Consider the following 25,669-nt stretch of genomic DNA (forward strand, 5'->3'; position numbering starts at 1 on the left):
AGCTTCCGGCGCTTCGTTTTCTATAGAAAGCACCACGTGATCACCGATCAGCCGTCATAGAAAATTACATCTCGGACGCCTCGGCCCGGGTACGGTCCGGTCTAGCGTGCGTCATCTTATTTTTTTTGCTAATTTTTAAATGAAGATACCTGCGTGTAGCTATGCGGGAATTCGTCTGCGTAAATATTTAACAGTGTCACAAAAATATTTGTTAAGCACCTTAGGGGCTGTCCATAAATTACGTCATCGATTTTTGACGATTTTTGACCCCCCCCCCCTATAATCATCCAAAAATCATGCTTCAAATGACCCCTTTTCCTCCTACTTCATGCTACCGTCATCCGATGTCCAGACCCCCCCCCCCTAATTTGAAATGACGTAATTTATGAATAGCCCCTTATATGGATACAATTTGGCAAGTCATATTAAATTGTACCTACTTAGTTGAATGTAAAATCCTGAATACATGCCTTTAAATGACTTGCAGGTTACACTGCCCTACTAACAGAAAATAGACACAAAAGCCATTGTATAGGAACCTTCTATTTTTCACCCATGTGAACCTACCTATTTATTTCCAAATTGTAAGCCAGATTCGTTAAATAGGAATTATTCATTCTGTCTCTTTTATTTTTATGGAGTAAAAAAGTGAGGTAAAACACTTTTCACTATGAAGAAAATTTTGAAATTACTTCTAGGTATGACTTGCATTACAGTGTAGCATCAGTATACCAAAAATAAAATTAGTTGTACAAAACGCGTCATAGTGAGAAGACTGCTTCAAAGTCTAAAACATGAGAACGTTTTACTTTTTAAATAATCAAGATGCAAGTGCCAAAGTGTCCGCATTCAGCCAGGTCGAGGGCTCCCATTGATACGGCGGGAGTAAAGTGGTGGGATCGTTATGGCAGCACAGACCAGGAATCTGTTTTATTCAAACAACATCGGCGTTTGGAGAAAAATGAAGGGGAAAGTAAGAAAGAAAAGTTTCTTACTGATAAGTCTACTGTCACTGATGGGACGGCTGTAAAAGGTACGAGTCATGGTATAATAATATACTCCGCCTGGTACTCCATTCCCGTCTTTTCTAGGTCACCTAACTGACACGGGCCTACGTCATCATGCGACAGCGCTATATGATAATATGCGATAGCGCTATATATAGCGGCCATGTTGTTGTGACGTAGGCCCGTGTCACTCTGGGAATGGAAGACCATGTTTTATTAGACTATGGTACGAGTATGTAGATTGTTTGGAAGATGACTGTTTGAAGTAGGTAGGAACGGATACTTTTATATGACTTTAGAGGTAATTAATAAAGGCGTCTTTTGGTTTGAAAATTTGTAACTCACGTCCTTGTATATGAGATACCTACCTTCTAAACTTACAAGTGTAGGCCCAAGATACACTTGTAAGTTTTACTTACGTAAGTAAGGATACAGAATGAGAGATGAATAGCGTTGTCGTCCCTACTTACGTAAGTAAAACTTACAGTGTATCTCGGGCCTTATCTAAATACCTATAATGCTATCTTAAAGCGCCGTTGTTAATGATAGGTTTAATTGATAATTATCTGAAAAATATTACAGAAATTCGAATCCCCAAGGACAAGATTCTCAAGAAATGGCGTGAAGCACAATCGCGGGCTAAATTCGAGGCCGCCCGAGCCGCCATCATCAATTCCCTGAAAACCAAATTCAGCACAGAAACTAACACAAATGTCAAAGTAATCCCTACAATTATTACCGAAGACAATGCTGAAACATCAAATCTGAATGTAAATCGTGATAACGCGACGCAGACGACTTTGAGACTTGTGAGTATGAATTAATGGTAGATTTTGGGGTTGGGAAGGCTAGTGAGGGTTGAAGTCACGCGAGGAGGCTTCGGACCAGGTGGTGAGCTGGCACAGTGGAGGCTCGGGCACGCTGGCAGTAGGGCGGCGGGCGCGGAGGGAACACTACGCGGGCTCCGAAGACATGCCGGTAAGTCTAGCTTATACTTTATCTAATGAAGATTTTAGAAGAAGCTGGATAAGATTTTCAGGGATGGCAATCGTCTGACATAAAAGTGTGTGTTATTAAACTTTCCACATAACCATAATTTATTATAGGTACCTAAATATGATCACTGACTACTGAGCGCGACTCACTTGATGACTGCTTCACTATCTTTTCTGTTACGTTCCTATCCTAGCCTAGGCTAAGGTAAACGTACTAGTGCTCGACATGCTAATGCCCAATAGATGACACCTTGCTGTCACGTCTATTGACAATGACTTAAGTTTCAAGATGACATGTACTGGGAGCGCGTCGAGCACCAGTACGTTTACCTTATATTTGCTAAGTTAGAATATTACTTTCAAAACTAAATGTGTGCGGACGTTTCAACTCTTAACACACGCTTCATTTGTACCTTGACTCTTTATCAGACAGCTTTGATAAAAAAACAGAAATTTTAAGTTTTCCACAGGGAAAAGAATATTATTCTTAAGTTTTCCTTAAGTGCCATATTGTCACATCGGAGATACAATTCACTTCAGTGCTAAGTTAACTTTAGTGGTATAAATTATTACGGATGATTATTTTATTTATAGAGAATCCCGGATTTTGTCTATTTAATCAGTTGTTTGTTTTTCCTCATGAACCTAGCAATTGACCTATTTTCCTAAAGTTGTGAAGGTAATTAAAGTTACGATAGTTATTTGAGCCGGGATGGATAGGCGAAATGGTGCGTTGCGTTTGGCATCGCATCTAATGTTAGCTTGACACGGCAGTGCTGGGAAGTGAACAACCGGTGCATATTTCTGTTCTATGCTATGATATCTTTTTTAAATGCCATATATTCCTTCAGGAATAGTTATTTGTTTTACAAGGGGGCAAAGTTGTTGTTTAACCGCTCGTGCTAATATTGATACCCGAGCAAGCGAAAGATTCGATAAATTGAATCATGAGCGTTGCGAGGGTTTCAAAGCACGAAGGTTAAACAAAATTTGCCCCCGAAACACAAAATTTTTCAATACACCAACCCGAATCTAATATTAAATGTAAAATATGAAACAAAATCAAATTCAAATTCAAATGAATGTTTGATATTCTATTATTGTTGTTGTATTTATCATCCAAAATCATCATTTAAAAGTCAATTCTACCAGCAAACATAAGAAAACAACTCAAAATTTGCATTTGATTACTTTGCTTCACACGTGAATTACTGAGAGCAAAGTGCAACTTTGCTATCCGTTGTTGAAGTTCAAAGTAAGCCTTTCCGAGCTGGTGTGGTGAAAACTATATTATTAGTCTCTACGAATAATCTTCTATATCACGGGAGCTGATCTGATAGAATAATCTGATAAATTAATTATTAAACGTTATTATACTTTCCTTAAGATTGCAGTGAACACGGTCAGTGTAAAACTGAACCAGTTAGTACCCAGATACCTACTAAGTATTAAAGGTCAAAAAAGTTATAGTTCTGGCTTTCAAAAAACAAGTAACTTGTACCTCGTCTACGGTAAACCCGCGTACCTACCTACGATACTAATATTTAATGCCGTAGCGGTTCCGATGAGATTACATTCAGGTATCAATCATGCTGATCTATAAAGATTAAATACAATCATAAGTATTAGAGTTTAATTAAACGCCTACTACCTTGTAAGGAAGGTGTCAATATATTAAAACAGATAAGTAATCTCAGACATTGACTAAGTCTGGAGTAAACAGATAAATATGTGTTGTCTACGTGACAGCACCCGTGTCTTCTTTGGCAGTAATTAGGTTATTCAATACTTGTTCTTTCATCTTTCCTTGTCCCTTTTTAACATTAATTGATAAATATGTAGGTACAAAATTTTCTTGATATTGGTTAGATAATCCTTATTTTTTAATATTATAACTGATAGTTACGTTGAGATGCTACCTAAAAGTAGTAGATTGTTTAAACACCAATGTACTGTACGCCCTCGCCGTAAAAATGTAATTTTGCTCTCTTATTTGCATTATAGAAACCTTTGCTTCGTTCAGGAGTCAAGTGTTAACGCCCAAAGTAGAAATAGTTTTGCTACCATGTGAGACACTGCTTTTCACATCATCTATGACGAGGAAATTATTATGTTTCAAAATAGTACATATTTAAACTAAATCCCATCTCAAGTCCGGCGCTCTGCCAGGAAGCCAGGGACTGCACGACGCCCAAATTGCCAAGTGTCGCAAATATGCATTTTAGAAAACGAATTATGTATTTGCGGCACTTGCGATTGAAATTTTCGGTCCTTGGTCGTCAGACACCAAAAAACTAGTACCTATAAGAAATTTCTACCAAACTAAGTCTGGGTGTCTGGCGACCCACGAGCAGGCGCATTTCTCAGTCTCACTGTGCAGAGGGGGCACGCGGCCAGTGTTCTGGGAACAATGCCTTAGGCTAATTTAGGTTTAGACTTATGATCATTTGTTTAACCGCTCTGTTTTAAACTAAAAAAAAATATGCAAAAAAGAAAAAATAATCATGTCCTAGAACAGAAAAGTGCCACTTTGATCCCGCTTAGCAGGGATGAAAAGTGCCACTTTGATCCCTCCTAGTAGGGAAGAAAAATATACTACCTACCTTTCGAAAGAAAACTTTTTCGTATAAAACACGTATATTTTTTACTATGATAATAGGGTTTTAAATTATTAGATGCGCGGAAATAAACGAAACAGATATCGCATCCGGGTCGCAAGTCGTAACCTTGATATCATTAGTACATAATTATGTTTACAAGACGACTGATACAAATTTGCATAAATTCTAGTTATAAATGTTTTTCATCACACTTGCAAAGAAAAAATAGTAGGTACATTACGATACAATGCGAAAAATAGGGAATTCGCTAGAGTGGCGATAAATTAAAACACGACCGAAGGGAGTATTTTAAATCGACACGAGTTTCCTTCTTTTCGCACTTGTATCGTAATGTACCTACTATTAGATTTTGAGTGCATTATGAATTCTATACCTATTCATTTCGGAAACTTTATCCATTATTTATGAAATGAAAATGCAATGAAAATCTTTATTTCAGGCAACTAATGGCCCATACATAAATACCTTAAAACTAGCATACATATTATATAAAAATATATTTTAAAACTAAACTTTAAAAAACTAAACACTACATAATATCACATTATGGCTGCGATGCATTACGCAACCCCGCAGTGTCAGGGAGCCGGCCGCGGAACCGCCGAAACTTGACACCATTCGGCCAAAACTCCTCCTTGGTGAAGGTCGCTAGATGGTCAGTCGGAACGCTCACCACAAACGAATTAAAATTCGCATTGTGTCGAGATTCCAACTTCGCGACCCTCAGGATGAATCCGGTCTTCGTTTTCACATACTTTACGATGTCATCGACCTTCGTAAGGTAATGTAGACGGGACACATACAGCAGCGTCGACGGTGTTGCAGGACGCAGCAAATGATGAATGATTTATATCATCCATTAATGAGTTGGGTTAGTCAAATCCTATAATTATGGTTTTGTTTCCCTAAGGCTAAAAAGATGGAGAATTTTAAGGTTTTGGTACATGTGTTTTGCCAACTAGTGTAATATTAATGGTGTAATCCAATTAATGAACTCAAGTAATTACTTACATAAGCTACTGTATTAAAACATGTGCTTCCTACTAGAAATGCATGTAAAGGTCGACCACAAAGTGAAGTGTAAAGTGAGCACAAAGTAGGCGTTAAATTACAGACGACCAAATTGTTTAAAGTTTTAACAGTAACAGGACAAACTGGTCATTACTCCTAAATTGTCTATAAAGCTGATAATAATAATTATTATCAGCTTATTATGTATGCACATTCTAGTGACCACTATCTAAAACATAGTTCAAAGCAAATTACACTCTACTCACTTTTAATAACAGTCGCAGAAACCGTAAAAAAGTTTAAGATAACATTGCATGCGATTTCCCTTTTAATGCAGTTATCGACGGATGTGAAGGCATATTTTTAGAACACAATCAGGGACATTGCGCCGAAATATAAGGCCAGTAAGGGAAAAATAATAAGAACCGGGTCAACGGTTAGATAATACTAGAACGAAATATTTTTTACAGTACATCATATGGTGCTTACTTTACCGCCCTAGGGCGGGATTAACACGTTCACTGCCCCCGACGCACATGTGCGTCCACCGTCATACAAGTTTGTTCCTAGGCCACGCCCTCTGGCAGTGAATGCGTTAAGGACAATACGTTACGTGCCTATGTCAAAAATTTAAAGGGCCATATGTACTGTAAAACGTTGTACAATACACTTGCGAAAAGGCAATTCGCAACTTGTGTCGATTTAAAACACACCCTTCGGTCGTGTTTCCATTTATCCCCACTCGGTGCGAATTTCCTACTTTTCGCACTTGTATCGTAATGTACTATTTCTCCGATTAAATACATAAGTTGTAACTAAACCCTGAAATTATGATTACTGAAACACAATTTTCGTGGCACTAACGCAAACATGATTAAATTACTTTAATTATCTTACGTTTGTAATACTGATAACTGATATTAATATTATTAATTAATGTAGGTACCTAATACTTCAGTTAGGTATTAAGTTATAAATACTATCAACCAATCTTAATTCCGGCACCATTTTCAACCTATCAACCTGTAGCAATAGAGATCTCTCATGAATATAATATTTCATTGCGGCAATGTTGAAAGAGTTTCTTGAATAAAAACTGATCAACTAATTAATTGTACTTATCTAATGAAATATTTGTAAATTCATTCATAGCCAAAGTGGCCGAATATATCGTAACATTTCGTAACACATATTTGTTACCACAGGAATACCTTTAAGGCTGTGTCCCGGTATAAGTATTTGTCTACTTTGGCCGTCGCTACACTATTCGATGCCGACTGTATTTTTTAAAGCACCGCTCCACAATCTGTGTTTACTCCGCCTCTAGTAATAAGACCGCTTATTGTAAATGTACATAGGTACAGATCTTATTTTATGCAATAATAAAATATATACTATCTAAAAAACCGGCCAAGTGCGAGTCAGACTCGCGCACGAAGGGTTCCATATCATTATGCAAAAAACAGCAAAAATATCACGTTTGTTGTATGGGAGCCCCACTTAAATATTTATTATACTGTTTTTAGTAGTTGTTGTTGTAGCGGCAACAGAAATACATCATCTGTGAAAATTTCAACTGCCTAGCTATCACGGTTCATGAGATACAGCCTGGTGACAGACAGACGGACAGACGGATAGACGGACAGTGGAGTCTTAGTAATGGGGTCCCGTTTTTACCCTTTGGGTACGGAACCCTGAAGAGCTTAGTCAAAACCCTGCCTGAGACAATCATGTCGAGGTTGTAGGTACTATCAGCCGTAGGTATTATTTAATGACACAGTGATCTATTCCCTAATTAAAGCCAGTGATAAGCCGGCACAAAGTGCTTATTTAGCGTTAGTGATTGTCAGTGAACGTGACTTTGACACGAGACCGGGGCACGGGGATGCTGCGTGATAAACTGATAACGTGGGATTGGAGATCCCGGATTTAAAGTATAGGCATTCAGACAACGTTTTTGATAAGAACAAAAATTGCACGTTGATTTGGTGCCTACGGTACACCTTTTTTTTGAGGTCGAATATTTATGTAATTAAGCCAAAATTAAAAGGCTTTAAGTAGGCACCAAAATTAAAATTAAAAAATCGTCAGGACACTTCCGAATATTAACATTGATGCATGACCTTTAGGAGCATAAGTATATATTCAAGTGTCAGATTGGCTAGCTATAGATTAGATTACTCTATAAGTAAGGAGACGATTAGTCTTAAACACAGCATAATAAAATAGGTAGGTATACATATAAGTACGTTAAGGCACTTAACAGTAGGTATATACACCCTGTGTTTTTTGATTTCCGTTAATTTCAAGGGTGCATTCCTGAGCTTAAATCAAGTAACTTTCTCAAAGACACCGATGTTCTGATTAAGTCCATTTCGGAGATAATCCATAATTTATTTTTTTCCTATAAGGCCTCTACAAGCGTGTACACTTGCCTTAGGGCCGGCTTACATATTGATTAGTGTTTAGAATGAGTTCATACATTTGCTACTAAACTTAAGTACAATCTCGGTCGATTGATGTACGAAATGACATTGATATGTCACAGATTTCAATTGTTTGGTTGAGTTAAATGTAATGCCCGTGTTACAACAACGCTATATGCTACATTTAATTACTTTTTAAACAAAAAAAAAAAACAAAAAAGAAACCAAGAAAAATTTTTTTTTTGAAAATTAACTATGCCATTTAGTTCTTATAAACGTACTTAACTATACCCCGAAGTTAACGGAATTCAATAAAAACACGATGTATATATAGCATACGATAAAGTTATGACGACCATGACAAGTTAACAAACTGCTGTTGTCAAGGGAAAATACGACTACTAGGGAAAATAATACTATAGGTAACGGCTCGCTTCGGAAAATGAATTAGATTTCTACTAGACTTCAACAAGTTACGATACGAATAATTTAAAGATATGTGTAAGATAGATATGTCAAATTTGAGTTTCCGCGATTCTGGAGGTCCTCTTGAACGACTTCGACAAGTTATGACTTAGATATCCAAGTCACATCTAGTCGATATCTAATGTAGATCTAGTTGATCTCTAAATCGTCTCAAGATCTTGTGATTAATTCTGCCTGGCCTGTAAGTAATTGAATTTACATACTGATTGTTTCTTATTTCGGGAAAGGCTAAGTAATAAATGTAAATGTGTGTAGTTGTATCAGACTACATCAACTTATCAAATGAACAGCAGACCTGTGCCACCCGTGCGTGTCTAAGCAAATAACCTACCGCCCGAACTGAAATAAGTCCGTAAAATAACATTGAGTAATTTTATGAAGAACCATCCGTACCTTTATATCTTTTTAAAAATAGTAACCCAGTTTTGGGAATTATAATTACTTACGCAAAAAATTTGCATGTTACGTTTTAGGAACTTGGTACCTAACCTAACCTACCCACAAAAGTCACACTGAACGTTTTTAGAATGACAAATAGGCTAGGTGACAAATTTTCATTTATGGTATCAATCGATCAGGTTTGTTTTTCGGATCAAATGTCTATATGGGACCCATTGCATTAAAGCAGTGTTTTTCAAAGTGTGGGTCGCGACCCCCAGGGGGGTCGCGGCACTTGTCCAAGGGGGTCGCGAAGCTCAGCTTTGAAAGAAAGTTATGGAAAGCAAATTTCATTTTTTTTAACTTAAAAATAATCCAATCCTTTAAAATTTAATGGTCGTTAACGTATATATCAATAAAACAAAACATTATTAGAAGTGGGTCTCCCATACAACAAACGTGATTTTTTTGCCAGTCCGACTCGCACTTGGCCGGTTTTTTTTTCGTTTCTATATCGACCATTGATGGACTGTGCGGAAAGAGAAGAGCCGTAGAATGTATGGGATCCCATACATTTCACGACTGTTCTCTTTCCGCACGGACTCTATATAGATAGAAAAACGTAGAAACGGGGCTCGCGAAAAAAATTTAGTGGTCATAAAGGGCCGTGACACCATAAAGTTTGAAAAACACTGCATTAAAGCAATACAACAGGCAGAAATGATAGTCAAAGTTCGACAGTCGTACTTCATCCGCGAAACGCTCCGAACAAACCTATAAGTGACCGTGACGTCAAGGTCACTGAGAGTCCATCTTGAAGTAGGTATGGACGAAAGAAGAAGATTGCGTTTTTGTCGATGAAATATTGCGTTTATGTATATAGTTGCTATACAATCTTTTTTTTGGATAAAATGTAAGGAATCGAATGTTATCCTTACTTATTTCCTTTTTGGAAGTTAAAAAAAAACTTTTGAAACTTTCAGGTCCTGTATTTTTGTATTATTTCCATGTAAGTATTATTTTAATATCCACATTATTGTGATAAATTCCTCATTTGATATCTATTTTACTAGATTTTGTTATAAAATTCAACATGTGTCATCATCCTTATTGGAGGATGTACCACATGTACAATACAAAGAAGCATTTATATCACTCGAGAAGAAGTTTCTTATATTTTTTACAGTGTTTCACAAATCTTTGTAACTGGTATTACAAATTATATTATTAATTACTGTACTGTATTAATTACTGTAATTAAATATTAATTACTGTTACCTATCATAATGGATGACCTATAACCCTATAAGTAGGGATGTACCGACTAGTTAGTCGCCGACTAGTCGGTAAAGCCGACTATCCGGCCACATTTGTAGTCGGCGATTAGTCGCCGACTAGTCGGGAAAGCCGATTATCCGGCCACATTTGTAGTCGGCGATTAGTCGGCGACTAGTCGGCAAAAAAGGCCGATTAGTTGGCCTATTTTAATTACAGAAAGCAGGACATAAATAAAATAACAAGCCAATATGAATCAAATGTTACATGACCATTCTACTCAAATACGTATTTAGGGTACAAAACGTGCTTATGTTCATAATAAATTCATGTATAGCTAGTTATGAAGGTGTATCGTAGCAGTAGCACGGAACATATTTCAGTTGATATTGAAAGCGCGACGACGCAAGGAGCAAAAAAAAGTTTTTCTAATGTATCCGAACTTGAATAAAGCTACTACAGTTGCCATACGAATGTAATCTTTATCGGGAAGTAACGATTATGAACTTGGCCGACTAGCCGACTAGTCGGCCGACTAATCGGCCAACCGAGCGCCGATTAGTCGGCTAGTCGATTAGTCGACGGATAGCCGATTAGTCGGTAAGTACATCACTACCTATAAGCCTTACCACGACTACCTTAGAAGCAAGTTAAAATCGCCGTGTGCGAACGAGTGAAATGTTGCCGACGTTCGTAGAGGCTGCTACGTAGTACCTACTCTACGGCGTAGCATCTTCGTCTAAGATAAAGATCGATAGATCATATCTTAACACAGCTTCGTTAGAAAGATAATTACAGGCCTATTCGGATTTCGAGATAATCACAAGATATTGAGACGATTTAGAGATCAACTAGATCTACTTTAGATATCGACTAGATGTGACTTCGATATCTGCTAAGTCATAACTTGTCGAAATCGTTCAAGAGGACCTCCAGAATCGCGGAAACGTCAAATTTGACATATCTATCTTACAAATATCTTTAAATTATCCGTATCGTAACTTGTTCAAGTCTAGTAGAAATCTAATTCATTTTCCGAATCGAGCCGTTAATCTGTATCATAGACAGGTGAAATATTTATATTTACAAGTTTTATAACTTTATAAATGTGAAAGTATAAAATTAGTTTTGTTCATCATCCACCGATAGCCAGTTTATGATTTCGATCGATAATTCCGGCTTTTTTTCTAAATAGGATTTGAGGTGCGGTGGTGGCCGAGTGGATATGACGTCGGACTTTCAATCCGGAGGTCGCGGGATCAAATCCTGGCTCGTGAGTGAGTTTTTCGAAACTTATGTATGAAATATCATTTGATATTTACCACTAGCTTTTCGGTGAAGGAAAACATCGTGAGGAAACGTGCATACATCTGCGAAGAAATTCAAAGGTGTATGTGAAGTCCCCAATCCGTATTGGGCTAGCGTGGGGACTATAGCCCAAGCCCTCTCGCGCATGAGAGGAGGCCTGTGCCCAGCAGTGGGACGTATATAGGCTGAATTATTACTAGCAAAAAGCAGAGCTTTGTAAAGGCTCGCGGAGTTTTTCTACCGAATCGTACCGGACCGCGACTTTGATCCAGTCCGAGGCTTGTTCCATGTTCGATCGAGTGGGTACGTAATAAGTCCGTTAAGGACGCAGCTATAAGTGAGAGCAAGAAAGAAATATACCTACTAATTGGACCCCGGTCGCTGTCCGGTACGCCTGTCTGTTACAGCTTTTACTTTGTCCATTAAAAACGTGTCCAGACTACAAAATCAAATTGCCAATATCATCCACACGTAATATACAATTTCATAAGCGATTATTACATCCTACACGGTCGCCCTGTACTTTTTGTAAGGAAGCCAACTGGCTTTCCTACATAATGTTGGGTCAGCGAGCCAATGTCCTTGATTTTATTTATGCGTCAACACAACACAATTGAGCGTAAAACTATCCCGTCTGGACACCTACTGGCGGTAATCATGCTACTCTGCACATAAACTTACGTATAATTTGCTCTCTTATAGTGGTAACAGACTATCGCACCGCACCAAGGTCATTGTGCGACGCACCCATAAGTAAGAGCGAGAAAGCGATATCTCTTTTTCGCTCTTACTTATCGGTGTGTCGCACAATAACCTTGGTGCGGTGCAATAGTGTGTTACGGCCTTTAAGTGCTTATCAAGACGAGTGAGATGACCAAAACAGCGTGTACCTATGTTGCAACAAACGTGAGTTCCACTAAATACTGCCAGGGTTCAGCTACAGCTCTATCTTGAGTATCTCCAAAGTGCTCAGAAAGATGAGTCGGATGACCAAAACAGCGTGTGCCTATATTGTATAAAACCCGAGCTCCACTAGGTACTGCCAGAGTTCAGCATCAGCTATCTTGGGTACTACTCTACCGAGTGATCATCATGACGAGTCGGATGTCCAAAACAGCATGTGTCTATGTTGCACCAAACCCGAGCTCCACTAGGTACTGCCAGGGTTCAGCATCAGCTCTATCTTGGGTACTACTCTCCTAAGTGCTCATCAAGACGAGTGAGATGACCAAAACATTGTGTGCCTATATTGCAACAAACCTGAGTTCCAATAGGTACTGCCAGGGTACAGCATCAGCTCTATCTTGGGTACTGCTCTCCCAAGTGCTCATTCTGACGAGTCGGATGTCCAAAACAGCGTGTATATATGTTGCACCAAACCTGAGTTCTACTAGGTACAGCCAGGGTTTAGCATCAGCTAATCAGCTCTATATTGAGTACTGCTCGCCCAAATGCCCATTAAGACGTGTCGAATGACTAAAACAGCGTGTGCCTATGTTGCACCAAACCTGAGTTCCACTAGGTACAGCCAGGGTTCAGAATCCGCTCTATCTTGGGTACTGCTCTCCCAAGTGCTCATCAAGACGTGTTAAATGACTAAAACAGCGTGTGCCTATGTTGCACCAAACCTGAGTTCCAATAGGTACTGCCAGGGTTCAGCATCAGCTCTATCTTGGGTACTGCTCTCCCAAGTGCTCATTCTGACGAGTCGGATGTCCAAAACAGCGTGTACCTATGTTGCAGCAAACCTGAGTTCTACTAGGTACAGCCAGGGTTTAGCATCAGCTCATCAGGTCTATCTTGGGTACTGCTCTCCCAAATGCCCATCAAGACGTGTCGAATTACTAAAACAGCGTTTGCCTGTTGCACCAAACCTGAGTTCCACTAGATAATGCCAGGGTTCTGGGTCATATTGTTGAACTACACGCCGGCGTTGCAATTGGCGTGCAGTCGGCGTGCAGTTTCCATAGAAGTTCCAGTCGGGTTGTAGTCCGTCTGTATCGGCCCTAAATCACTGAAGTTTGTTAAGGCCCCAGTACACAATGGGCCATCGCCGGCCACTCCAAGGGACGCATTTATGCGTTAGAGGGAGCAAGTGATATTGCTATCTCATTCTACCGCATGGCTGCGTCCCTTGGAGTGGCCGATGGCCCATTGTGTACTGGGGCCTTAAATTAGTAGTTAATACAAACTTCAGTGATTTAGGGCCGATACAGACGGCCTAATATGGTTATATTTATTTATAATTTTGGCAGTTCCAAGCAATAGTAACACTAAAACTCTTTCTCAAACTCAAAATACCCGATTTAAGTTTGCTAACACAACATCAGTTCATCGGCGTCACAGAACAGAACATTCGAGTAAATTGACCTGCGTAGTGAATATACAGCAAGATTGAATGTTCAGTATTCACAGAAACTTAATTGCTAAATTGGGAATCAAACCGAGCGAAGCGAGATGGGTCAGAATCCAAAATTTTAACCCTTTTTTGTATTCATCGTTGTTAGCACATAGTACATTAGCACGAATTTTAATTCATAATTTTTCTAACAGATGGCGCTAGTAGTAATACAAAGTGTTATTCCTTTATTTTATTTTTTTAAGTTTATAATATGATATTTTTATGTTTGATAACACATCTAGACATGAATTTAAATTACTATGTTAAATTTCAAACCTATCAGTGCGATAGTTTTTCCGTAAAGTGTACCACAAGAATGCATAGTTTGTCGAATAGTGATAGGGCTCGCTTCGCTCGCCCTAATTATAATTCTCTTTATTTATTTCTCATCTTAAGTTAGGTTATTTATAATATGAATATAAAAGTAAAATATAAAAACACTTAAAAAGCAATAAAAATACATATAAACACATTATAAAAAACCTAACCTAGGGTGCCGCCAGCAGCGGGGCAGGGCCCAAGCTACCGGTGGTCAGGGCCGTAGAGAGAGGAACCGGCGGACTATCCGCGCCGTGTCCAAGATCACCGCCTTCTGCATCTGACCCTTGATCCAACCACCTAGCGAGAGTCTCTCAAGATGTTGGTCGAGACTCTTCGCTATTAGACCGTTCACTGAAACGACTATCGGGACAATGATCGTCGAATCAACATCCCACATGGCGGTTATCTCGTGAGCCAAGTCTAGGTACTTACTGGACTTGTCCTTCTCGGCTTTCACGAGATTCTCATCATGGGGGATGGTGATGTCAACGAGCACGGCCCGTCGTTGCGATCGATCTATTATCACGATGTCAGGCTTATTGGCTACAATAGTCCTGTCAGTGATGATAGATCGATCCCAATAGAGCGTGGCACGACCATTCTCGAGAACAGGCGCAGGTAAGTACTTGTAGTACGGTACTTCGCGGTCCACAAGGCCGTATAGAAGAGCAAGTTGCTGGTGAATAATCCTGGCTACGATTTATGCATCTCATAGGTAACTACTAAACCTACTGTTTCATAAATAAATTGTGTGCTGCTAATAGAAACTAAATCCTGACGCAAAGTCTACACTGTATGTACTTATATGTAGATATGTTGTTGTGCCTACTACAAAAATAGATAAAGATATACATATACATGTTAGCGGCTTTCCAAAAATAAGAGTAATAATACCGCATTTTTATTTAGTGTTCATTTATAAAAAGTAATGTGATTGAACTTGCCAATTTGACTTTAGTTAAAATTATTAAACAATTGTGACGTCACTACCGGTCATCCCACCTCACCTGACGAACAGGTGGAAGTGGTCGAGATTGGAGGGGCGATGGTCTAATAAAAGGCCTTGCACCTCATTAAAGTGACGATTATTATCTGAGCAGCCTTAGGAGTAAGACCTTAAGAGTCCATGCTAACAAAAGTGTTCTAAAAAGTGTATTATTCTTATTATCTATGCGATTGTGCTACTAGTATTACCAAAATAGTAAAGTGTTGATAGATTAAAGAGTGTACTGCATAAAGTAATAAATAAACGATAAATATTACTGCTTTACAACGAAATTTCCTTTCGTCACCGAAGACCTCAGCCCTCCTGTTACAACGAGTAGTGCTCCTAGCTCTAACATCCCTATCCGAGGAAGGAAACTATAACTAAACAGTACCGTTGGTTAATGCCATTAATTTCTAGTAACCGGTAGTTTGTTCAAGCCATTAAAGAACAAAACCTATTGAAGGAACAGCTGAAGTTTCAATTCGCGTTACCAAATAACTCTAGGTACAATACAATTCAAGTAGCAATCACTCTATTCGTACCGATTGCAGACGAATCGAGATCGGAGGTAAGCACCAGTTGGCACAATCGATATGAAGACAAGCACTCCCATTTTTATAAAGCCTATACACGAAATTTTGCCAGTCCAAAAACGTGGTCACGCGATTCTAAACTTTGCGTCTTGTTCGGTAACGTACCGAATCCTGGGATGGCCGAGCGTGACGGCAAACGTATGTTTGTTAAAATTTAACGGTAAACCAAGATGGCCGTTTAGACACGTGACATAAAACGGTTATTTACGAGCGGGAAGTTCGCGGGATGACATGCGAGAATGTCACGAACCGCGGAAATACGGCATCGTAAGGAACGATTTCGATTCATGGAAATGTATTAAAAAGGATTCGAGTTATTGAGCTTACTTAAACAGCACAATTTGTATTCTTTCTTATGACGCACGTTATTCTTAGGTAAGTTTGCGTGAAAAGTTGATGTAGCATAATATATGTAACAGACTATAAGTGCATGCGTACTTTCCTTTTTATTTGTTTTTAGAGATAAGTATAGCTAGGTACCATAGGTACTTAGTTTATCATTTCGATAAAAGCCGAAGAGGTCGAATTTGTGATAAATATAAACTTGATAGTGGAGTTGTTCATTTAAATATTTTATAGCTGCCCTTGACTGCTATAGTATTACTCAACTGACAAAAAAGAGAGAGTAGAGTACCAGTACCTACCCTACCTAATGTTTTTAGATTCCAGTAACATATAGAATATAAGTAGGCATTAGGGTGGTTCACGTTTGTATGGGAAAAATTTAAACTCTAGCTAGAAGAAGCGTCACCCCCTCATTTTGTTACACTTATTATATTGACAAAATACGCCAAGTTTTATAATCTTATCTCAACTAAAAGGGGGTGCTCAAACACTTTGAAATTTTTCAAAGTTGTATGATATCCAAAAAAAATATTTTATTTTTATTTTTATGTAAGTAGTAGTTTCGACATTATTAGAAAGTGTGATTTAAAAGTTATTAAGTAAATAAACATTTTTATTTCTAATTTCATGATTTTTTAGGTGAAATTAAAAAAATCTTACTTTTGAAAAATTATAAAAAATAAAAATGTTTTTCTACTTTAAAACTTATAAATGACATGTGCAAACAGTGTGAAAACAGATACTTAAATAAAATTCTGAATAATAAATACTTTTTTATTGGGTTTCATACAACATACTAAATTTCAAAGTGGTTGAGATAAAGTTACGAAACTTGGTGTATTTTATCAGCATAATAAGTGTAACAAAATATGGGGGTGCCCCGTAGTAAAATAAAAAAAAATGTTTTTTGTACCTCCCTAGTAGGCATGTTCATTGTATTATTTTATTTGATATGCCCATTCAATTCCACATTTAATATTTAAAGTAATTTAAACTTATAGTGTCGATGAGAACGAACGGGAGAAGATGACGTCTGTGGCGGCTCCTGGGTCTAATCCACTGGTTTGCTTAAGATAAGAAACGTAACGCGTGCTGTGATTTGTAATGAGTCTTGTGCAGTAAAGATTGTGAGTTGAACATCGTATTTCATTGAAGGCCCTCGTCATCCACGATTGAAGGTTCTGATGTGCTGCCGATAGTATGATACGCTCACAATTCCCGACATCAGAAGTGTGGCCGAACACAGGGAATTCGCTACGGAATTCCTCTTGAAAGCTCAAATTTGCCAAATGAAGGTGGACTGAAGGTCCCAAAAATCTACCCTGATTTTGAAAATCCCTGGCATTCCTTAATTCAAGAGTTTTAAAGGCCTTAGAAAATGAAGAAATCTCATGCTATCGCTGGTGGAAAATAAAGAAGTATCGTGATGGAAAATATTTGAAGTGAAATGACAGTTGACATATTTGATATTTTATAAATTGTGATCCAGTTTTTGCATTGCTTTTTATGTTATGTTGTGTGAAATTTTCGTGAATGTTGTTAATGTTGTAACTCTAAGTAATACGTTTACAGTCCTTTGCACCATGAAGAATGAAGATAGTTGCTGCGAGATCTCCCGTCTCGCACGGGTTGGAGCTGCGGTTGCAGAAACGTGGGTGCCTTAGTTTGTTTACAGAAGCTGAGAGGAGCTGCATATTTACTGGTTGCCAGACTGTCGCTGGAAGTTGGAAATCGCGTGAGTTGCGTCCATTGTTTTATGATTTGTAACTGTGTTGAGTGTACCTCACAAAGCCGGCGTGATGGGTTCTAGTTAGGAAAATATGAGAACAGATACCTACCTACGAGATATCTACTCTAGCCTTTAATGGTCAGAATCAGAATGTATGTAAAAAAACTTTTGGTACGTGGACTTGTAATCTGCTGTTAAGACGATGTAAGGCTGTTTAACGATTTTCTGAGCACTATGGCATGTAATACCGTCTTAACTAACTTGAATAGCTTCTAGCAAAATGCACCTTAATTTTTTTGTGTGGAGACGTACTATTTCAAATTGTGTCGTGGACCAAATAATATTATCGTGAGAAGCGTCACGAGTGGTTGATGCTATTATTCGATCACACTGTGAATATAAAATTCTCACCTTTAAGTATGATTTCTATTTTGCTAGCTTGTGCCTATGATGGTGGTAAGTATGTGCGTGATATTTTTTTGATATGAAAAGTAAACCGAGAACTTAGTGGTAAAGTTCATGACCGTTGACGGATAGTTCTGACTTAGTTTTAATCATGTGCAATTGTGCATTCCTTTGATTACTTAAAATGACTTCACATCCAAAATTAACTAGTCAAAACGAAACGTAAACGTAATGAGTGAAAATTGTGTGTTCCTATTTGAAGAACCTAAATGGTGATTATTTTAACCGCATCGAAGCCGAAGGAATCCTTTTGTGGTCATTTTTGCAGTCAGATTTTAGAGTTTACAGTACCTACAGAACAATTTTAAATTTGGACCCGACATTTAATTTTTCAATAATTCTGTGATTCAGTGATATGTTGTTTGCGATGTGTATCTGTCAAAGGGCCATTATGATTATCAAATTGAATTTGATGAACAATGATAAAATAATTTAAAATTAATTGATTAATTTTGGATTCGATTTGACACTTGATTTGACTTACTTATCACTCAATGGGTTAAGATAATTTTGCATATTGCATGAATAATAATAGCTGAGTAAGCAGTTTGAGAAGGATATTATTCATTGATTTATTAAAACACTACCTATTTAAAGGGACACATTTTGGGATTAGATTTCTCTACGTAGGTATACCACTTTCCGCGTTGGTTTTATGACATTGTCGTAAGAAACGAAACGTGAAGTTCATGCCTCTTTGAGGATAGTTTATTTGAGAGGTTCATCACTTGAGTTGGCGGTCGCAACCGGAACCTGAGTTGTCCAGAAGGCGTTTGAGGGCTGGGTGCTGGAGGGCACAGTCCTATTCGTAACTGCAATTCATGGGGGTTTCGGACCGGGCGATGAGGCTAGCTGTGTGTTGGAACCAAGCTGTTGTAAAGCCAAGGTGTTGGCACTGCTATTTGGAAGTTGGTGTTGACTTGTAGGCATTGGTTGATGTATGTGAAAAGAAAGTATTAATGATTAATTATGTGTGTATGCCAAAGAAAAAAAAAACGTGTCAATGATTATGTGCAGATAGACACATTTTTAGTTTTTCGCTCGACACTCAAAGCTTTGCGCGCGTGCGTCCATTAGGGACAAAACACACGCAACGTGATTTAAAACAAATTTTAAAATTCCTCATATTATGGTTAAAATTATTGTTCCCCTTAAATGTGAAGGCAAATGACAGAACGGTTTTGGCATGCTATTTTAGTATTTTTCGGTAGAAGGCAGCAAAAATGAGACTTGAAAAAAAAGGGAAAATAACGCTTTGTCTATTACACTTATTATCCAAAATTATTAAAGTATGTTACTACGTACGCTATTACGCACGTTATGGAACTAGTACAAAAAGTTGTTCGTACTCCTTACAGTAATTATAATGTTCCTTATGATCTTTTACGAAACTAGTTGTCGATGTTTAGCGAATAGAGTCGAACGCATTTATTTTCTGTTTGATCGATAAAGAAGTTAGCAAAATTTGAGTACCTACAGCGGTTTGATTTAGAATAGAAATTCTGCCACTAATACCTGTTACGCTAGATCGTTCGTTGTAAAACGAGTTGTGAACTTCTTTATTAATTCCATGCATGTTCAACCTTTTTGAACCTCTTTGAGAGCTATTTGGTTTTTGAAGTATTGTGTCAGTCAGCTAAAGACAAGTCGTGTCAGTGTGTAAATATCACATAATGATCAAGTTTTCTTGCCTTTTTCTTAATAAAAATTATGAAAGCGATAAAAAAAATACAATTTGGTTTTCGTAGAAAGTATAATACTGGACTTACCTGATAATATATCAAGTTTTGAAAATTTCTCAAGCTGTCTTGTAAATGTGTTGTCCGTACAGAAGGAATAAAATAGAGAAGTCGGTTTAAACTGAACTGAACGCAATTTTGGTACGTGTTTAAACTATTTAATATGAGAATCGAATAAGTAAACTGTCGTAGTCCTATTCCGAAACTTAAAATTACGTGTCGATTAATTACAATATGCTTCTTTTTGTTTATGGAATTAATGATTGTGTTTAGGAATACACAAATAATTAATGGTGCCAAAATTTCATCAAAATATTCAGGGTATGGTAGAAAGCTGGTTTGAAATCAATTGACCTGGCTCAATCTTTTTATACTTAGGCGGGTGATCGAACGAGCGAGCGAAGCGAAGTGAAGTTCTTACATTCAACTTGGAACACACGGCTGGCTAGGGGCACGTCCCGGCATTTCGATGTTTTTAAGCTGAGCTATCAGAGGATAGTTTGATACACAATAACTTAAGTAAATTTGTTCTAATTTAAATGAAATTGGGTAAACGTGTAGTTGAGGGCATTGTATTTTAGTCATTAAATTATGAGCAGGCTCGATCAAGGTGTTATTGAGTTAGAAGAGCTCAAAAGGCTAGAAAGCTATTTGTGAGGGGTCTTGCTTTTCTGGTCATCTTATTTGCAAGAAAGTATGGTCGAGTTTGGTATCAAATGAAAGTGCTCGGCTTTTATAATATTGTTTTTAAGTTTATCATTTTTAAATAATTAACAAGATAAAAATAAACATATAGGTATTTGACATTTGACAAGAAAGATAACGGCTTACCACAGATACAGTTTATTTTAATCTCTATGGTGTTGTGATGGGCTCCGCAGACCTTGCAATAAATCACATGCGGTTTTCGATCCTTTGCCGACTAAGTAGTAGGTTCATTAAATTGATCTAACTTTTTGGCGAACCGCGAGTTCTCAGTTCGGGGCGAACTACTAGTTTAAATCAAACTTACTAAACATTTTAACCATGAGATAACGGAGATGATACACGCGTCTTGGGTGAGAGGCCATTGTGTGCGTGCGGCCAAGTATCTTTCAAACGGATAAACTAATTTCATCGCTGTTTTCTGTGATCCTAGCTAACATTTTGCGGTAATGATTAAAATGGCAAATAGATCTGGATCAAGGTATCAATGAAATCAAATAAGAAAATCTATTAGTGGGAACACTAAACTTTTAGGGAATACTAAACGTTTAAGTAAAGAATAGGTGCGCAGATAATGTTCATAAAATCAGTTAAATATGGAAAACCATTTATTTTCGAGAACTCAATACAAAATGTGTTTCAACTGAGGGGAATCTCTGTGGTGAGGTTCATTTAAAAGCTAGTTTGTATTGTATCTTTATGGTGATATTATTTTCACGCTGTTTGGATTATGGTGATATTATTTTCACGCTGTTGCATTTTAAGTCTCTTCATGAATTGTTCGAAATGTATCTCTACCCCATTTCCGTTGAAATATGGCCTGATTGAATATCGTGATGCTACTGATGCTGAACTTGTTCATTCACAACAATGATCTATGTGCGTGTTATTGAAAGAGTTGAGTTGAGTTGCCTGTCAGTATCCAAAAGTTATGGAGGAACTTACTTTGGTCAGGTAGGCCGAGCAATGAGCTTAGATACCTCAGATTGTTGTATTCTGTCCGCAGATGTATGCAGTGATGCATACAATGTCAGGATGCCGTGGTGGTGCAGATGATCTGCGCTCTACAGTCTCTTTTGGGAGAAGAAGATCTCATCTTCGCTCTAGTCTACCAGTGAAAATCATAAAGGGGGATGGATAACGTACGGAGGGACCCGTACAATGTCAGGTTGGCCGTGTCGGAGAATGGCTGAAATGTGCCATCTATCGCCTTCAAGAGGCGTTTTGTCATGCAAACCTTGACAAATAGAGCAAACTAGGGTGTTACGTACACTTGAGTGGCGTTCGACGCAGTTCCGCCAAGACGTCATAGAGTGCGCTCTTAAAACAATTGAAGTCCAGAACAATTGAAGTTATGCTGTCAATCAATCTTCAGAAGGAGCACGATGAGAACGAACGGGAGAAGATGACGTCTGTGGCGGCTCCTGGGTCTAATCCACTGGTTTGCTTAAGATAAGAAACGTAACGCGTGCTGTGATTTGTAATGAGTCTTGTGCAGTAAAGATTGTGAGTTGAACATCGTATTTCATTGAAGGCCCTCGTCATCCACGATTGAAGGTTCTGATGTGCTGCCGATAGTATGATACGCCCACAATTCCCGACATATCTATATGTTCTAAAATGACAAAATATAATTAACTGATACTAAAATCGAATGAGAAAACTGAATTTTGAGTCTAAAACACGATAAAAGTACTATTCCTTTGGAAACAGGTGGAAAAACTAAAAAATCTTAATTAGAACATTCATCGAGCAATCAAAATCCAAGTTTACTACTAATTTTAAAATTTATTGATATATGTGGAAGGTTCAGTATCACACAACTCTCCACTTTGATGGTAGCCGCTACCATTTTCTACCCTCCGATGTAGAGTCGTTGTTTATTTAATCTTTGTTGATATAGACACATTTTATTTTTTTTTAACATATAATATTTTTTTATCAGTTAGAACAAGAATTCGAGCGAAGTGAAATGAAAATCGAAAATCGGAAAAATGAAACAACCTTATACATATACTAGACGGGCCTGCGGCTCCGCTCGCGTAAATGAAATAAAGAGTTTGTCTTATGTTTAGTTAAATACCGATATTATTATGTATTCAACCCTGCCCGGGTTCATAACTGTGATAGGGACTTCTTATTTGTTACCGATATTTGGATAACTTAATTCGCAAATTTCTCAAAAAATTATGTGATTTGATAAAAGGCAAGATTGTATTTTTTCATCTACGTAGGTATTTATTTAAAACTTGTTTCAACATAAAATTATTATTTATTTTTATAAGCCCAATTGCAAAAATGTTCATTAGATTAATTTCCGCCTTAAGACGAATATGTACGACCACCGCCCATAAATCGCATTTTCATACAAACGTAAGTAGTCCCCATTTCCCTGTCTGGATATTGACATTACTTACGACGGCTACGGTGACGCAACGACCCAAATTGAGTCCTGGCCTCCGACACCAGATCACGCCATGTTTCCCGGTCTTGCGATAGCTCTCGCCAGTCGCCATGGACGAGGTAGAGCAGATCTTGAGCAACTACGTCGTTCCACCGATACCTCTATAGGACGTTCAAGTACGCTCTCTTCACGGCACGATCCTCTCCCATTCTCTCGTATCCGACCCACTGAAGCTTAGCCGCTTTGGTCTCTCCAATGTCCAAATATATCACCACTATAACGGAACACATCCTTATTTCTATGGCAACAAAGTTATATTACGATATATTCGGCTAATTTAGCCGTCACTATATATGTATTTGATGCTGACTGTACATTTGCTTCATGAATGTGTAGTCGCCATTAGATATATATCGGAGCCACCAAGGTCGCTCAAAAATATCTGAACATGCACTTTAACTTAGTGAAACATTTTATAAATTAACAATCGTCTTAATTTTGGGTTATCTCCTCAGGAATCAGGAAGTTAGACACTAATGAGCCCAAGTTTGCCACTTGGAAACTCGCCAAAGCTTCTAACCACCAGCTTACCATTTGACGGTTATTACGGAAAAAAAAAGATTGGCATCTATTTGAGAGTCGGCCTAGTAGATAGGTAGTAATATATAAACTAGTTGAGCAATTTAATTTATTTTTCTCAAAAATGGACGGCAAAGTCGACTTTGCCGTTTAAAAAATAGGTTGCGAAGCGCGTAGTTTATGGTCAGTAAAAAATTAAAAAGTTAAAAACATTGCAGTCTCGATTTTGGGACTGCAATGTTGCATACAAATTCCATTATTTGTCGAGTTCCAAACTTTTTAAAAGTTGAAATGGCCATATCAAATGAAAGCACAGGCCCCCCATACAACCATTTCCAGTCGCCGTTACGACGCGGTGTTGACACATCTTGTGTCGACACCGTCTGTTTCGGTCACAATTCCAGTCGCAGAGTCGTCGCCGTGTCGACACAGTTACCAGAAATGGGGAAGGGTCGACACATGACACAAAGTGACATAAAGTGTGGTCGCCGTGTGCACACATTGTTTCGGGTTTGCGACTACTTTATGCCAAAATCATTCGTTCATTCGTTCATTTTGTTCCTGTCAAATGGAAACTGTCAGATGGAAAAATACTTAAATAAAAATAAGTGACATTAATACGCCATCTCTAAAACGGATTACAAGACGTAATTATATATTGTTTGCATTTATATTACAATAGGACTTAAATTATTATGGGGAATTAAACTGCTCGAGTGATTTGATAAACTAAGTGTAATATAATCAACGCGCCACCACATTGTTTTAGTTTAGCCGGAAATGAAATTGTTTACTTCTCAGTGCCTGTGTTCATAACTATATTATTTGAAGCATTTTTAGTACTTCGATGCGTATACTATACTTAAATAACAGAAATAACGCTTTACATACTACGAAACTTGTTAATTATGATGTATAAATATGGTTTAAGGCTGAGAAATATTGCAGTCACAAAGTAGTTGCAATGTTTCGACTTTGTGTCGACTCTGTGTTGACACATGACACGCGCTGTCAAAAGTAATAACAAAGTTACTGGTATGTTACTGGATTTGCAAAATGGCTCCTTGTGTTGATTTGTTTTCAGATATTCTCAAAGTGTAAAAATTCCGTGGTCAGAGATGGGCATTAATCGATTAACTGTTTATTCGATTAATTCATGGAATAAAAAAAGTTAATTCTCAAATTTTAATCGCGATTAGTTTAGTCGACCTAACATAGATTGAAATTGAATTAATCTGAATATTAATCGAATAAATTATCGATTAAATCTCGATTGAAAGTTGACAGGGGGCCATTTTTGTACGTAAAAATAATAGAAATGTCTTGCATGCCGATGGTAGCAAAACACTTTGTCATAAAAGTCGAGATGGGTGTCGATATATGAGTGCCGATTTCGAAAATAATGACCATTTTGGAATCCGAAATGGCGGCCATGCACTGTGTCATAAAAGTCGTCATGGATGTCGTTTTATACGTTTTAGGGGGCCCCAATTTTGAAAATGATGACCATTTTGGAATCCAAAATGGCGGCCATGCACTATGGCATAAAAGTCGTCATGGGTGTCGTTTTATAGGTTTTAGGGGGCGCAGATTTCGAAAATGATGACCATTTTGGATTCCAAGATGGCGGCCATGCACTATGTCATAAAAGTCGTCATGGATGTCGTTTTATAGGTTTTAGGGGGCCCCGATTTAGAAAATGATGACCATTTTGAAATCCAAAATGGCGGCCATGCACTATGCCATAAAAGTCGTCATGGGTGTCGTTTTATAGGTTTTAGGGGGCGCAGATTTCGAAAATGATGACCATTTTGGATTCCAAGATGGCGGCCATGCACTATGTCATAAAAGTCGTCATGGATGTCGTTTTATAGGTTTTAGGGGGCGCAGATT

The 25,669-nt window shown here is 37.9% G+C and overlaps 1 protein-coding gene across 1 annotated transcript in view; it reads left to right on the plus strand.

The window, feature by feature from the left end:
* Positions 1 to 1,572: 1,572 nt before the first annotated feature.
* The window catches only part of LOC134800907 (rootletin), a 96,218-nt gene continuing 72,121 nt past the window's right edge, over positions 1,573 to 25,669 (plus strand). The window contains exon 1 of the mRNA XM_063773443.1: positions 1,573 to 1,816. The gene's annotated coding sequence lies outside the window, so the exon portion shown is untranslated. The remainder of the gene's footprint in view (positions 1,817 to 25,669) is intronic.

This window comes from Cydia splendana, chromosome 2, assembly GCF_910591565.1.
Source record: "Cydia splendana chromosome 2, ilCydSple1.2, whole genome shotgun sequence".
NCBI classification, from domain to species: domain Eukaryota; kingdom Metazoa; phylum Arthropoda; class Insecta; order Lepidoptera; family Tortricidae; genus Cydia; species Cydia splendana.